Raw genomic sequence first — 13365 nt, 5'->3', positions numbered from 1 at the left:
TTAATAGTAAAAATAGTAAACAAAAAATCCCACAAAGGCATGGCCTGTTCATGGGTATACAAGAAAATGATAATGAATTTTTGCTCCTATAATAAATAATGAACCATTATACTATTTTTATGTAACATAAGAAAGAGAAAATAAAATATTCTCTAAAAGATTATATGGTAAAAAAACATAAAAATATTCCTTATAATTAATCGGCAACAAGATATATAATAGAAAAAAAAACAGTTAATATCTTTAGTTTGAATCCAGGATAGTGCGTGTTTTTTAAAAGAAGGAAAATTTTGAAAATTTGAAATTAATGAAATATTATCAGTAAAAAAAGAATTTAAAAAATTTGGGCCTATAAAATATGCATGTCTCTGTGCGAGCCTCGTTTTACAATGTGGTATTTCTAAAACACGATTCCTTCTTTGACTTGATCTATTTGAATTACTTGTAAATAATTTTTCGTTCTTAAATACATATTTTAAACATTGAAAACAATATTTTTGTCTTAGGTCTAAAAGTTTAGCTTCTTGGAACAATTGGAAAGAAGGAAAAGTGCGATTCTTGTGAAGCATTATTTTTTGTATAAATTTTTGAACAGTTTCTAATGGTTAAATATGGTTGTTGTAAGTTTGTCAACAAACATTTAGACAAACTCAAAAGATTGTGATTAACCTACTTTCATCATTATTTTTCCAATTCCATACTTCGCTCCCAAACATTAGAGTTGGCACTAGAACTCCATTGTGAACTGCTAGTTTTGCCTCCTGCGATAAACATTTGTTTGCCAAAGTAGATTTCAGTGCACCGTTCACCCTGTTCCCGGCACTCACCCTCCTTTCAATATATTTATCAGTCTTTCCATCTCGAGTAAATATTCTTCCTAGATACACAAATTCTTTTACCTGATTAAGAATGTCTCCGTTCACTCTGACCTCACATTTAGTTATATTTTCACCCCTTTCAAAAACCATCACTCTCGATTTATCAATATTCATAGCAAATCGCTTTTCTTGCATACATCGTAGACTTTTGTTACCAAGAATTGCAGGTCTTCATTGCTGCTAGCAAGAAGCACGGCATCACAGATGACATCACAGATTATCAAAAATCTACAGATAAAAGAATCAACAAAATATGTGTAATTCGAAGGTAATAAAATAACAAATTCATTTATTTCGAATTATAAATTTGATATTTAAATAACTACCATTCGTTTTATTAACTGTTAACGTTCTTTTTATTAACTTTACTTTTCTGCCATTGCTTAATGAGCGGAAGTAAAAGTTGTAATAAAGACGTTTACAAAATATATTAAAAACCGTTCTGCACTTAGTAAGACGCGTAAAGGGGAGGAAAAAATAAATAAAAGGTTTCCATTGTATTTTGTGAGAATCATTAAGTGCTTTCTTTGTAAGGAATTTCCCGCCTCGAGTTTCCCGCTCAACTTTCCACCATAGAAAAAACGTCTTTTCCTCGATCTTGCTAATTTATACAGGTTTTCATTTACACCATAATAAACCAACGTGTCTACAGACTAGTTATTTCTATTTTTTTAATATTTAGGTTATTTACTCGTTAGTCTTTAAAACGAAACATGTTTTATAAAGGAAAAAATATTGATCATCTGGAGAATAGAGAGATTGTCGAACTAAAATGACGAACAAAAAGATGCTACTAGTTTCATAAAATGTATCCTTATCCTAAAAAAAAACTAATAGAAAATTATTAAGAATTTTACAAATAAAAATAAATAATCTTTCACCCAGTTTATCCATGGGGGTAGGCAGAGTGAAATAAAATGCCATAAATGACCCTGTCTTTGCATTTAGACATCTTTTCCTCCACATTCATTCATACACTCATGCACACATGGCAATCGTTCCTACTTTTGACTTGTTTATCAAGTATTTGTTGAGTTTTGTAATGCCATATCTTTCTTGATATTTATCGTTTTCTGCATCCATTAATATTTGCATCCTAAATCATTTTAACTGTTCTTCCATTGTCCATTCACCCTACTTGTCCAAACCAGCGCATCACTCCTGTCTTGGTTTTGTCGATAATGGTTGTCTCAGACTTACGTAATGCACGGATCGCGACATTTGTGCACCTATCATACATAGTTTTACCACACGATCGCCTAAAAAATCGCATATTGATGGCATTCGGTATTTTTTTGTTTGGTTGTGTTTATTTATTTGTACTCAAATAATCAATGAACATTTCAGTATTTACATTTTGAAATTACAATCACAATAAATACCGTGCTTTTTAAAAATTGGGTTACATTTTCTATTTCTCCCGTAATGAAATAATGTAGTATCCTTTGGTTTAAAATAAAATACTTGCAGACGCTATAATTTCTCATCCCCGTATATTTTCTCCCGCCCTTTCCGACTCCGAGGCCTACTTCCGATGCACAGGGGTCGTGTTCCCGCCAATACTTGTACCGGAAGAGTTTGTTGCGAACCGAGATTAAACTTTTTCAGGATACTTCAACTTAGCGATGCGGTTTCTGTAAAGTCCTTAAATAATAGAAGTTATAATAATCACTAATAAACAGGGAAAAATAAATATTTTTGAGTTGCTTTATATTAAATCTTTGGTATGATATACAATCAATGATGAAACAATAAACAGTGCTATAATTATAAACAAATTAAAACTGGGATTAAGAACATTTTAGAGATGGGAATATGGAAGTCTAGGCATTTACAGTGCTTATGAAGCACTATAATGATTTAAAACGTTTGAAGTACTTGCTAGTTTAGAAAATAAGTTTAGTTTATTATTGGAAACAAACATTAATTGGAAAAACGGCCATTTACACAAAAAAGTTATATTTTAATGTTTAGTGGTCAGCACGATTCTCTACTCATGCAACCGATCTTGATTTCGACTTCTGACACAGTTGATGTGTTTTTTTTAAAAATGTATTTCAAACTAGAATATTCGTGACCCTAAACTGGCAGCTGATGCGTATGAATAATCATCGCACCTACATGTAACAAAATTAATAAAGATATGATGCGGTTAGTGTACGAATCTAGTGCCGTATGCACCATAAGGTGCGGATAGAGAATAACGATGATTTTAAATAACTATAGCGATTTTGTCAAAATGGACATAATGGGTTGCATAAAAAAGTAAGATAAGCATTTATTTTGATACTACGATTATGTTATACTACTACTACTACTACCATCACGCCATTTCTCCGTAGGGGTAGGCAGAGAGAATGAACCGCCACACAAGTCTATCCTGGCATACATTCCTAGCTTCTTCCACATTCATACATCTTATCATACATGCCCTTCGGTTCTGTCTGCTTTTGACATGACCAGACTTAAGATTTTGGTTTATCTGATCATGCCACGTCTTCCTTGGTCGTCGTCGTCTCACGTTACCGTTCATTTTCGCCGTATATACTTGTTTTGCCATTCTTATGTCATCCATTCGTTCTACGTGACCAAACCATCTCAGAGACCCATTCTTAATCTTATCAATTATAATTTAATCAGATTTACATTCTCGCCTGATTTCATCATTCGTAACCCTGTCATACATTGATTTCCCACACATTCATATAAGAGATCGCATTTCAACCGCGTTCACTCGGCTTTTATCCTTCCTCTGCCAGTTCCATGTTTCACTTCCATACATAAGTGTTGGAACTAAAACTCCGTTGTGCACTACCAGTTTAGCTTCGATTGACATATTTTTATTAGCAATTACTGTGCTTATTGCTCCATTTATATGGTAACCCGCATTCACTCTCCTTTCAATATCTTTTTCTACTTTTCCATCTCCTGAAAACATGCTTTATTATGTTATAATTATATTTATAATTTTTAAAGTTATTTAATTAACTGGTATAAAAAGGGACACTCTTTCGATAATGTATGGAATAATTAGGTTAAAAAAGCTCAGATAATCCTAAAGCACCTGATACCATCGGAATACGGATCAAGTTAGTGCAACCGTAAATCATTCCCCAACAAAGAATTTTAATGGAACTGTCAAAAACGGTCGTTACTTTCCGCGGAAATTTAAATTTCCCGCGAGAAAACTAGCGTCGAACGCTCTCGAAATTCAAAAATAATATTGCTAATGGAGGGTTGTGGGTGATAGTACAATCATTAACATTACAACCCTTTAATGTTTATAGCACTTAAATTTAGAAGAAATTTTATCTACTTTTTCTAGTGTTGACGAGATCATGTCTAATCATTTTTGAGCCCGTATTACAATGTGATGCTGAGAGATTTAACGATACATTTTACAATAAATGTTAATAATTAGCGAACGCTTTCTATGTTAAATTAGCGAACGCTGCAAGCAAACCACGCATTGCTTTAAATGTTTAAGAAGTGCGTACACACAGACGCACGCATACATTGAAGAATTAGCACGTACATACATTCCCTCATTAGATGATTTTCGTTCCTTTAAAATGAAATTTTTGAACACCTAATCGAAGGTACGAGTAGACAAAACAAATATTCCTTGCTCTTTTGGTCTACATAAATGATTAAATTATTTCTTTACGTACCTACGAGCGTTCAATATATTATCGGTATTAATGTGAAGGAGTGCAACTATGAATGAATAGTTGATTAACTCGTTATATTGCACTCATTAGTAGTATAAGTACCGAGTTTCATAACAAACTTATACCCGTATGCAGAGACAAACCTTAAAGTGAGGAAAGTACATTCTATTGTCTTCACCTTCGGGTTATTCTCTGCATTTGAAATTAGAATGTACTTTCCTCACCTTAAGTTTTGTCTCTGCATACGGGTATAATTATTAGGCATTGAGTAGCTGTCCCCAAAACACAAGCAAGATAAGTAATTTCGCAAAGTTAAACAATCTCGAGTACCGTGGCGTTATAAAATTCCTCACCAAACAAGGAAAAAATCAGAAAACCATCCAGAAAGAGGAATTGAAAGTTTACAGGGAGTCTGTCCTTTCATTGTCGACAGTTCAAAAGTGGTTCAGTGAATTTAAGAGGGGCAGAGAAAGCATAGAAGACAACGAGCGATCCAGTCGGCCAATTGAAGCCAAATAATGAAGAAAGTGTAGATAAAATGGAAAATGTAATATTTAAGGATGCCAGAATGAAGGTGAAAAAGATTGCCAAGATTACTAGCCTATCCACTGGTACAATTGTTTCTATTTTACGCGACCGCCTACAAAGCCAATGCAAGATGGGCGCCGAGATTAGTAACGCCACTCCAAAAATCTCACCGCGTACAAAGCTGCAAAGCGTTTTTGGAGCTCTGTGGTGACAATTCTAAAGAAACTATTTACAAAATCGTTACTGAAGATGAAACCTCGTTTCATCTCTGTGGTCCATGCAGTGGCACTGAAAAGGTACAGAGCACCCAAAGAAGTTCAAGGTGACACAATCCGCAGGGAGGGTCATAGCTACATTTTTTTGGGATTCCCAGGGAATTTTGCCGATAGATTACAAGAAAAAGGGCATCAATATCACCGGAGAATACTACTCTAGCATCTTTCATTAATTAAGAGAGGTGATCAAAGAGAAAAAGCGGGGGAAACTGGATAGAAGGATCCTGCTCCTCCACGTCAACGCACTGGTGCACAAGGCTCAAGTTGGAAAGGCTGCAGTTTGTGAATGTGGTTTTGCAGAAATCAATCATCCCCCGCATAGTCTAGACCTGGCACCGAGTGATATTTTTCTGTTTCCAAATCTAAAGAAAGACATTTGTGGGAAACAATTTGACAACGATGACTCGTTTAAAGCGGCGATTGATAAGCATTTTGATAACAAACTGGAATCATATTTTTTGAGGGTTTAAATAAGTTGATTGCTATGATATTGAGAAATAAAAAATAATTATAAAGCTAAGTCTTTTCCTTCATACCCATACCGAGAATATATTGAACGCACCTTGTAGGTTAACGCCTCACGCAGTAAATCGCAACGCGCACAGTTTAAAATTTTTACTAATGTCATATTCCCAAAAATTTTAAATTCTAGACAATTTTTTTTTTTTTTAAATTCCCGCCAAACTGCAAAAGCAGTTTTTTGCAGGGATTTCTCTCTTTAAACATTTTTGTAACACAATATAATAAATGTTTACATAAAATATTTTTTTAAAAATCTTAAAAATATCAATAAAATAAAAGTTTAAAAAAAATAAATACAAGTAAATCAAGTCTTTTTTGAAAACGAAATATATATATAAAAAATAATGAACAAACACTTTTTTTGACACTGTTTTAAATTGTTTGGTTTCCCCATTTTTTTATAATTTTTTTTTTTTTTTTACAGACTAAACTTAGAATTTAAGAAAAAGATTTTTAAAACCAATTTTACTTTGTTTTTTTTCATATCACTATTTTTTATTTTGTCCGGGAGTCTCTTTACTATGCGAGGGAGTGTTGAATACTTTGTACAACTTTATGATGATAATGATGAACGTTAATAATGTTTTATTTGATATTTGAGTAACGACAAATCCCTCATAATAGAAGTGGGTAAAAAATGCTTCCTTATAAACAAATTTCACCGCATGTCACCGATTCGCATCTAGCAATGATTCCTTTGTTTTTATTAGTAAGTATAGGAACGAAACGGAAAAAATATTATAAAAATATGTGCAGTAATTAGTATTTTGTTTTAACGAGATGCGCCTGCTTGATCTTCACTTTTTATATTACACGTACTAACGTCTTAATTTTAAAGAAATATTTTACCTCTAATATAGTCCATTATCCCATCGAAATTTCCCCCTTCGCCCGGATCGAGAATCCAATAAATAATAGTCCTTTTGATAGATATTCCAGCTAACAGTTCGATAGGGGTTGTATAAAGATATCCAGATACCCCCCTCATCTCCGCGGGAGATGAGTTCCGATAGTAAATATATCTTCCGTCCGCGTTACGAAGGAAAAAGATACTGGAAACCTAGATTTTTAGATCTATAACTAGAAATAAGGTCGGCTGAACGCCATAAATATTAAAGACCCATAAATTAAATGTAGTATTGGGATGTAAGATGTGATCCACGGTGATTCTGCTCCAGTTACGGTGCCAGGTAATAGGAAAATGGAGTGAACTCAAAGCGAATAACCAATAAATAATGGAATTATTTTCAGAACTAGTAAGCTATTTTGTAAATTAAAAACTTCAAGTGGCGTGCCATTTTTATATAAAATTTATAAGCCGCACATTATCATTATTTTCTGTCTGCGCCCAGTGGTTTGATGGGCACTGAATTAGTATACTTAATAAAGCGTATCTCAATTTAGCTGTAGTCGATTTATTGTATTCAATCTAGGTATATACATATGTACAAAAAACCAAAACAAAAAAGGGCGCATTGATTATCATATTTTATATTACAAAATATTATTAAATTCAGATAAAAAACATATTAAAAATGCAAAAAAGACAACAAAAAAACGTAACACATGTACAATTTAAAAAAATACTATTTTCGCATCTGTTACGTATAAAGGAAAGAAGAAAATTGGGTTTAAAGGCATTTTATCTATTAAACATTTTAATTTTAGGATGTTTATATTAATCTTTGATTTAGTTATGAATTGTGGAAACAATATTATTACCAGCTTTTTGAATTTATAATCAATCATAACTATCTATTTTTAAACCTCTATTGCAAATATTCAGAGGAAATGCGGTGGAAGAGAACTTTGATGGACAGGTATTTGAACAAAGTTTTATTGTCACTCTCTCACAAATGCCTCCCTGATATTGTGCGGAAAAAATAAGTGCACATGAAACTGATTACGTCTTACTAAAATCAAGATTTCCTGTCATTCAAAATTATTTATCATATTTGTTTACCCTGCGTTCGAAGAAGGCAGTTAAAACTGAGCATTTTACGGGTTTAAATGTGGTCATAGCTCCCATAAGAAACGATTTATCAAATAACCAAAACAATAGGGACACGCTAATAGTGTGGAAAAAATCAGGGAGAAAATACGGGAATACGTTTGTATTAAGAACAGAAAGACCGCATGTCCTTTTAAAGCTACTTTTGCACTATTATTATTAAAGGTGGGAGTTTTTTATTAGGCTATTAGCGAATTCAAAAAAGTTATAATATTTAAACATCTCGTAAAATTATATTGGGTTCTATTAAAAATAATTCATTTTGTACAATTCCAGCAAAAAGAGTTATCAATAATCAAAATCAAAATTTATTTTGGAAAGTAAAATCTGTTATCTAAAAAATATCTGAATACCGAAATTTAATTTCGATTACGCATTTTAAGAGTGGGTTGCTGGTTTTTTATTATTTATAATCTATAGTTACGCTTGTTCTTGCTTTTTTTATTACTTGTTTAAGGTTGAACTGCAAATTAAAAACTTTCATTTCGACATTAAATGGTAATTAGTACACTTAAAATAATTATTTTGTTTCTAATGCAAAATTCAAGTATTTTACATAAAAAACTGTAACGTTTAATTGTTTAGTTTTTCCAATATTTTTTTAGTTAGTGATAAGGAAGGTCATGTGCTAACTTTTCTTTTTTTATTTTGCTGTCAATGTAGTCTGTTTATGTACAAAACCATAGAAAAGATAACTTAATGATTTTTTTCCTCTATTTTTGAAGCCATCCATTTCAGGAAAAGGCAACGTATGAGCTTCGAACTCACACTAATCCTCACGGGTCGTGGCGGATTTATGAGTTACCTGCACCGTTTTAAACTTTCCGAAATCAACTGCTGTCCATGTGATGATGAAACCCTTCAAGATGTTTCCCACTTGTTGATGCATAGCTCCGTTTTCAGCGTCGAAAGACATAACCTTGAAGCGCTATGCAGAAGCGTTGGTGAGGATCTCAGGCACATCCATTACGTAATAAGTCACAATGACTTATTAAAAGAGGCAGTATCTTTTATGGTTAGGATAGTTCAGGTAAGAAGGACAATAAATGGAAACGAGACACAAAATTTCTTCGGTTCGGGTATGCTCGGTTACAGCAGCTTGAAGACCAGAAGGAATGTGTATTTAACTGCGCCCTTTTTTCGATTTTTGCGCGGTATTATTAACAACCCTGAAGTTATGCGGAGCATTAGCTTTTATGTTCCGGATAATTACCTCAGACAGCGTCAGCATAGACTGTTTCACATATACAAGACAAACCTGCCAATGGTTATGCCTGTTGGAAGGGCTATCTCTATGTTGAACAATATTACTTTGGACATTGACATTTTTCACGTCTCCAAAGGAGTTTTTCGTTACAAGATTCTCTTACTTTTTTAACATATCATTCTCTGGATATTATATATACTTGTGTTTTTTTTATATATACCTAATTTTAACTAATTATTTTAATGATTTCTATACGTATGAATTAAGATATTCCATTTTGTAATGTACATATATATGAATAAATAAAATTGAAAATGAAAAAAAAATGAAAAAAATGCCGTGATCTCTTCAAGTGAAACGGAAGGCCTACTGATATCAATCAATAGTCCGGCTTCTATTGAATGGGTGTTCTGTGGTTTTTTTTTCCACTAAGCAAAAGTGGAGAAGTTCTTATAAAGGTCTACAGCCTAAATTCCCTCACTTTCCCAACACTTATATAGAAAGTCAAGAAATAAAATCTACTTGTGAAATATAAACCTTGTACATTATAAACAAAGTCAAGATGTTTCAATCCAGAGCAGCCTATGGAAAAGTTGGCTGGGGGGGTTGTGCGGCATCCATCTTAAAGCCTCTCATAATTTCACAGAAATTATTATTGAGAATAATATTCCGGCGTCCTCTTAGTCGAGTCGTTTTAAAGTGCAGAAATACTGCTGGGATAAAAAAAACAGTATGAGATCACATTTCATGTGGAAATGGCAAATGCATGTGTAAGTAGCAAATGTATTACGTAAAAATTTAACTATTTTTCCACCTGTCAGATTATCAAAGAAAACAAAATGGACATTTTGTTAGTATTGCTAGGGTAGTATTTTTTTTACGTTACTTTGCTCATCAAATATTATTTAATAGGACATATAAATATCCGCTTTAGATAAAATAAAATTTGTTACATTTTTTAAGTTTAAAGTTCATGAATTAAATTACTCATATCAAATGACCCTTTACTTAACTACTTACAACTACTTACTTACAATTTTAGAGAACTTAAAAAAATATGTATAATTATCTGCTATTTGCGTTGTGATTTTATTTTTAGCAATCTGGCAACATTACGAGGCAACTTCACCCATGCGTGCGGCGAAAGTAGAGCAAAGTGGGGGGGGGGGGGGGGTTTGAACACAGTCCGATGTATTCAAATATAATTCTACGCTCTTTATGGACTATTCTTAATTCTATGATTGTTAACATTTACATATTGAAGCAAGATTACCAATCGCCTTGCAGTGGAATTCAAGCAACTTAAAATTGTATCAATAATTTACAAAAAATAAACATTGAGCAGAGTAGATATTGGTCAAATATTCACGCTAAAAAGTAAACGATAAAAAATACAATCTAATACATACAGTACATGAAGGTGCTAGATATGAGACAACTGTACTCAAAAGAAGCACTTACACACTTCTGATCAAACAATAAGAAGAGATCTCAGCAAAACATTCGTACGAGATTTTCCCATAGCACATATTACGTCATACCTAAAACCCGCACGACTTTTCTTCAGAGAATCTCTCTTTTATCGCACTGAGACTGTTTAATATTTGGAAGAGCGTATTAAATTCTCAGGGTCAAAAACTATTTTCAAGAGAGGAGGTAAGGGCTGGATTTTCCTTAGTGGGATGGATTTGAGTGAGAAACTCCTCGATGATTTTCCGAATTTTTGAGTTTGCTGTTTACCCTATTGATGTGCCATTTATTTATTTTTAAAATTATTAAATGTTTTTTCTACATAATATTTTTGGTTATACACGGGTTTGTCTGTGTCAACTAATTCCTCGACCCAACTCAACACCGGACTTTTAGTCCCATGGAGTTCAATAATGTACAGTCCCATGGAATTCAATAAATGTCTCAAAAAATGTACAATAAACTACTTATAAATGGGGTTCAAACTGTCAGTAGGGTGACTGTCACATCTCAGGTCACATCTTGCTGGAGGATGCGATTCTATAAAATGCTGCAAACGCCCAGTTGCATTCCACCGGCAACACTACTGACTAGTCCAACTCGCTGGCGTCCACGTCGCGAACCCTGGGCAATGGGATTACACTCATAGTGTGATCACAGCAGATAACGAGAGAATGAAAGACAAGTTTTTGGAGCCTCAAAACCAAAACCAACCAGCTAAGGTAAGGTAACCCCGACAGAAAAATCCACCAGAGAGGGCAACGGAAAACCACTCTGGTCACCTTTTCCCAGGAATCACTACAGCGAGTAAATCAATAAGCAGTCGTCCTGGCTGCGAAATATAAAAGTAACGCAGGACAGATACATATGCTTTCGCTGTAGTGATCGCTAACGTCGGGGGACCTGACAAGGCACCAGAAGAAGAAGAAGACACTATTTATAAGTCCAGTCCAGCCTGAATATGCCCATTAAAGAGTTAAAGCGATAATTAATCGAATAAATAAGTGGAAGTGTACCAAGTATTTTTAATTTGTAACTGATATATTAGTATCTACTCGTATAAGTTATTACATCATTACTTATAAGTAAATAAATAAATTCATTAAAAAAATAAAACTACAACTTCCATTTGAAAAAAAAAGTCTGTTTATGTCATTCCCCATATCAGTATTTTAGATTTTACACACGCTTCATACATTAGAATTTGAACAAATTAAATCTAGTACGTACTTATCTACACGCATTTGGACATATTTACTCAAAACATGAATGCGTTGTGTAGACCTATCCACAATTCCAGTGAAATGTTTGGATTTTAACTATTATTGATTTATTGAGTAGGCGTGTAAATACGGACACGATTTAACCATTTCGCGATACGGCTACGATAAAATTTTACGCGTTTATGGATACTATCTAAGTCGGGCTGAAGTAAAATTCTATACACCAGAAACGCACTTCAAATAGTATAAACGTGAAGCCGGTAATGCGTTAGCTTATAATTCCAAATAAATATATGGATATACATTAAGCAACGTGACAATTCAAGATCTGTTCTCATGTTTTCTACTAATCAAATCGGGAATTTCTTTCGCGGAACCTAAAAAACGAGTGGTGGTCATATTAAAAGGTAAAGATTTTTTTCAATTCTTCATCTTTAGATGTTGCTGCAAAATGAAGGGCAATTGAAATTTTGATTTTGTCAGCAGCCGCTCTGATCAGGGTGATATATTTATTGAGAATTTTCATTGGCCTTTGCCGGTTTCATGGCACTAATCAAATTATCGACTTAATTACACACACACTCGTATTCCATTTACTTTGAAAAAAATATTTTCTTTCTAATGTAAAGTGGGAAATTACCTTTAAACTCTCATATGGACCTTGAGACCCAATCATGAAATCTTTTTAAACAGTATTTGCCAATTGGATTCTTAACTATCATCAATTTGTCATTCAAACATTGTAATTATTGATTTAAATTTTTTATTGACAATTCTTGGTGAAATTCCATTGTAATGATATAATAACTTATATTTACAGATAAGTTACAAATTAAAAATACTTACACTTCCACTTATTAGTTCGAACAATTAACGCTTTCCCCCTCTAATGAGCATCTTCAGACTGGTAAATATATGGATAATTTATATAAAACTAAATATTACCTTTAGGGTGAAAGTGCTAATTGGCCGAACAAATAAGTGAAAAAGTACAATTAACTATGTTTCATTAGTAACTTATATGTAAGTTATTACATCATTGTTTTTATGCAACTTATATTTATTTTTACTATGGATAACGTAGGTACATGTATGGCAATTTTCTCAAGAACGCTTTGGAAAAGATATTTTTCAAAATAATTCATTTAATTATACTTTAAAAGGCGCACTGGTCTATTAAAGCAGGTTTGAGAAAACTCATACAAAAAAAATATATTGTCACCGGGAATCGACCCGGAACCTTCCGTGCGTAAGTCAAGTGTCTCAGTCATTACACCACGGAGGCTGCCAAATATATTAAGTAAAACTTTTTAGTTAAACAAATTGTGTGCTTATTACATGACAAATATGTTTTTCTTTTTTTAAAGTAATAAATTTTGGGGCCATTTTCAACGAGTTGTAAATAACTCTATTAAATGGGAATTAAGTTGAGGTATAGTGGGATTTGAACCTCTGGCCTCTGATTCGTGAGTCCGCAACACTTACCTCGGTTCCGTAATCTGATTTTAATTTAAACGAATTATTTAAAGCATTTGAATATACAATATGGTACAGACAAAGTTGATTTTAGCTGAATATTT

This window comes from Micrasema longulum, unplaced genomic scaffold (genome assembly GCF_059751315.1).
Source record: "Micrasema longulum isolate JH-2025_06_02 unplaced genomic scaffold, ASM5975131v1 h1tg001825l, whole genome shotgun sequence".
NCBI classification, from domain to species: Eukaryota; Metazoa; Arthropoda; class Insecta; order Trichoptera; family Brachycentridae; genus Micrasema; species Micrasema longulum.
Note: the sequence above shows the minus strand (reverse complement) of the source record.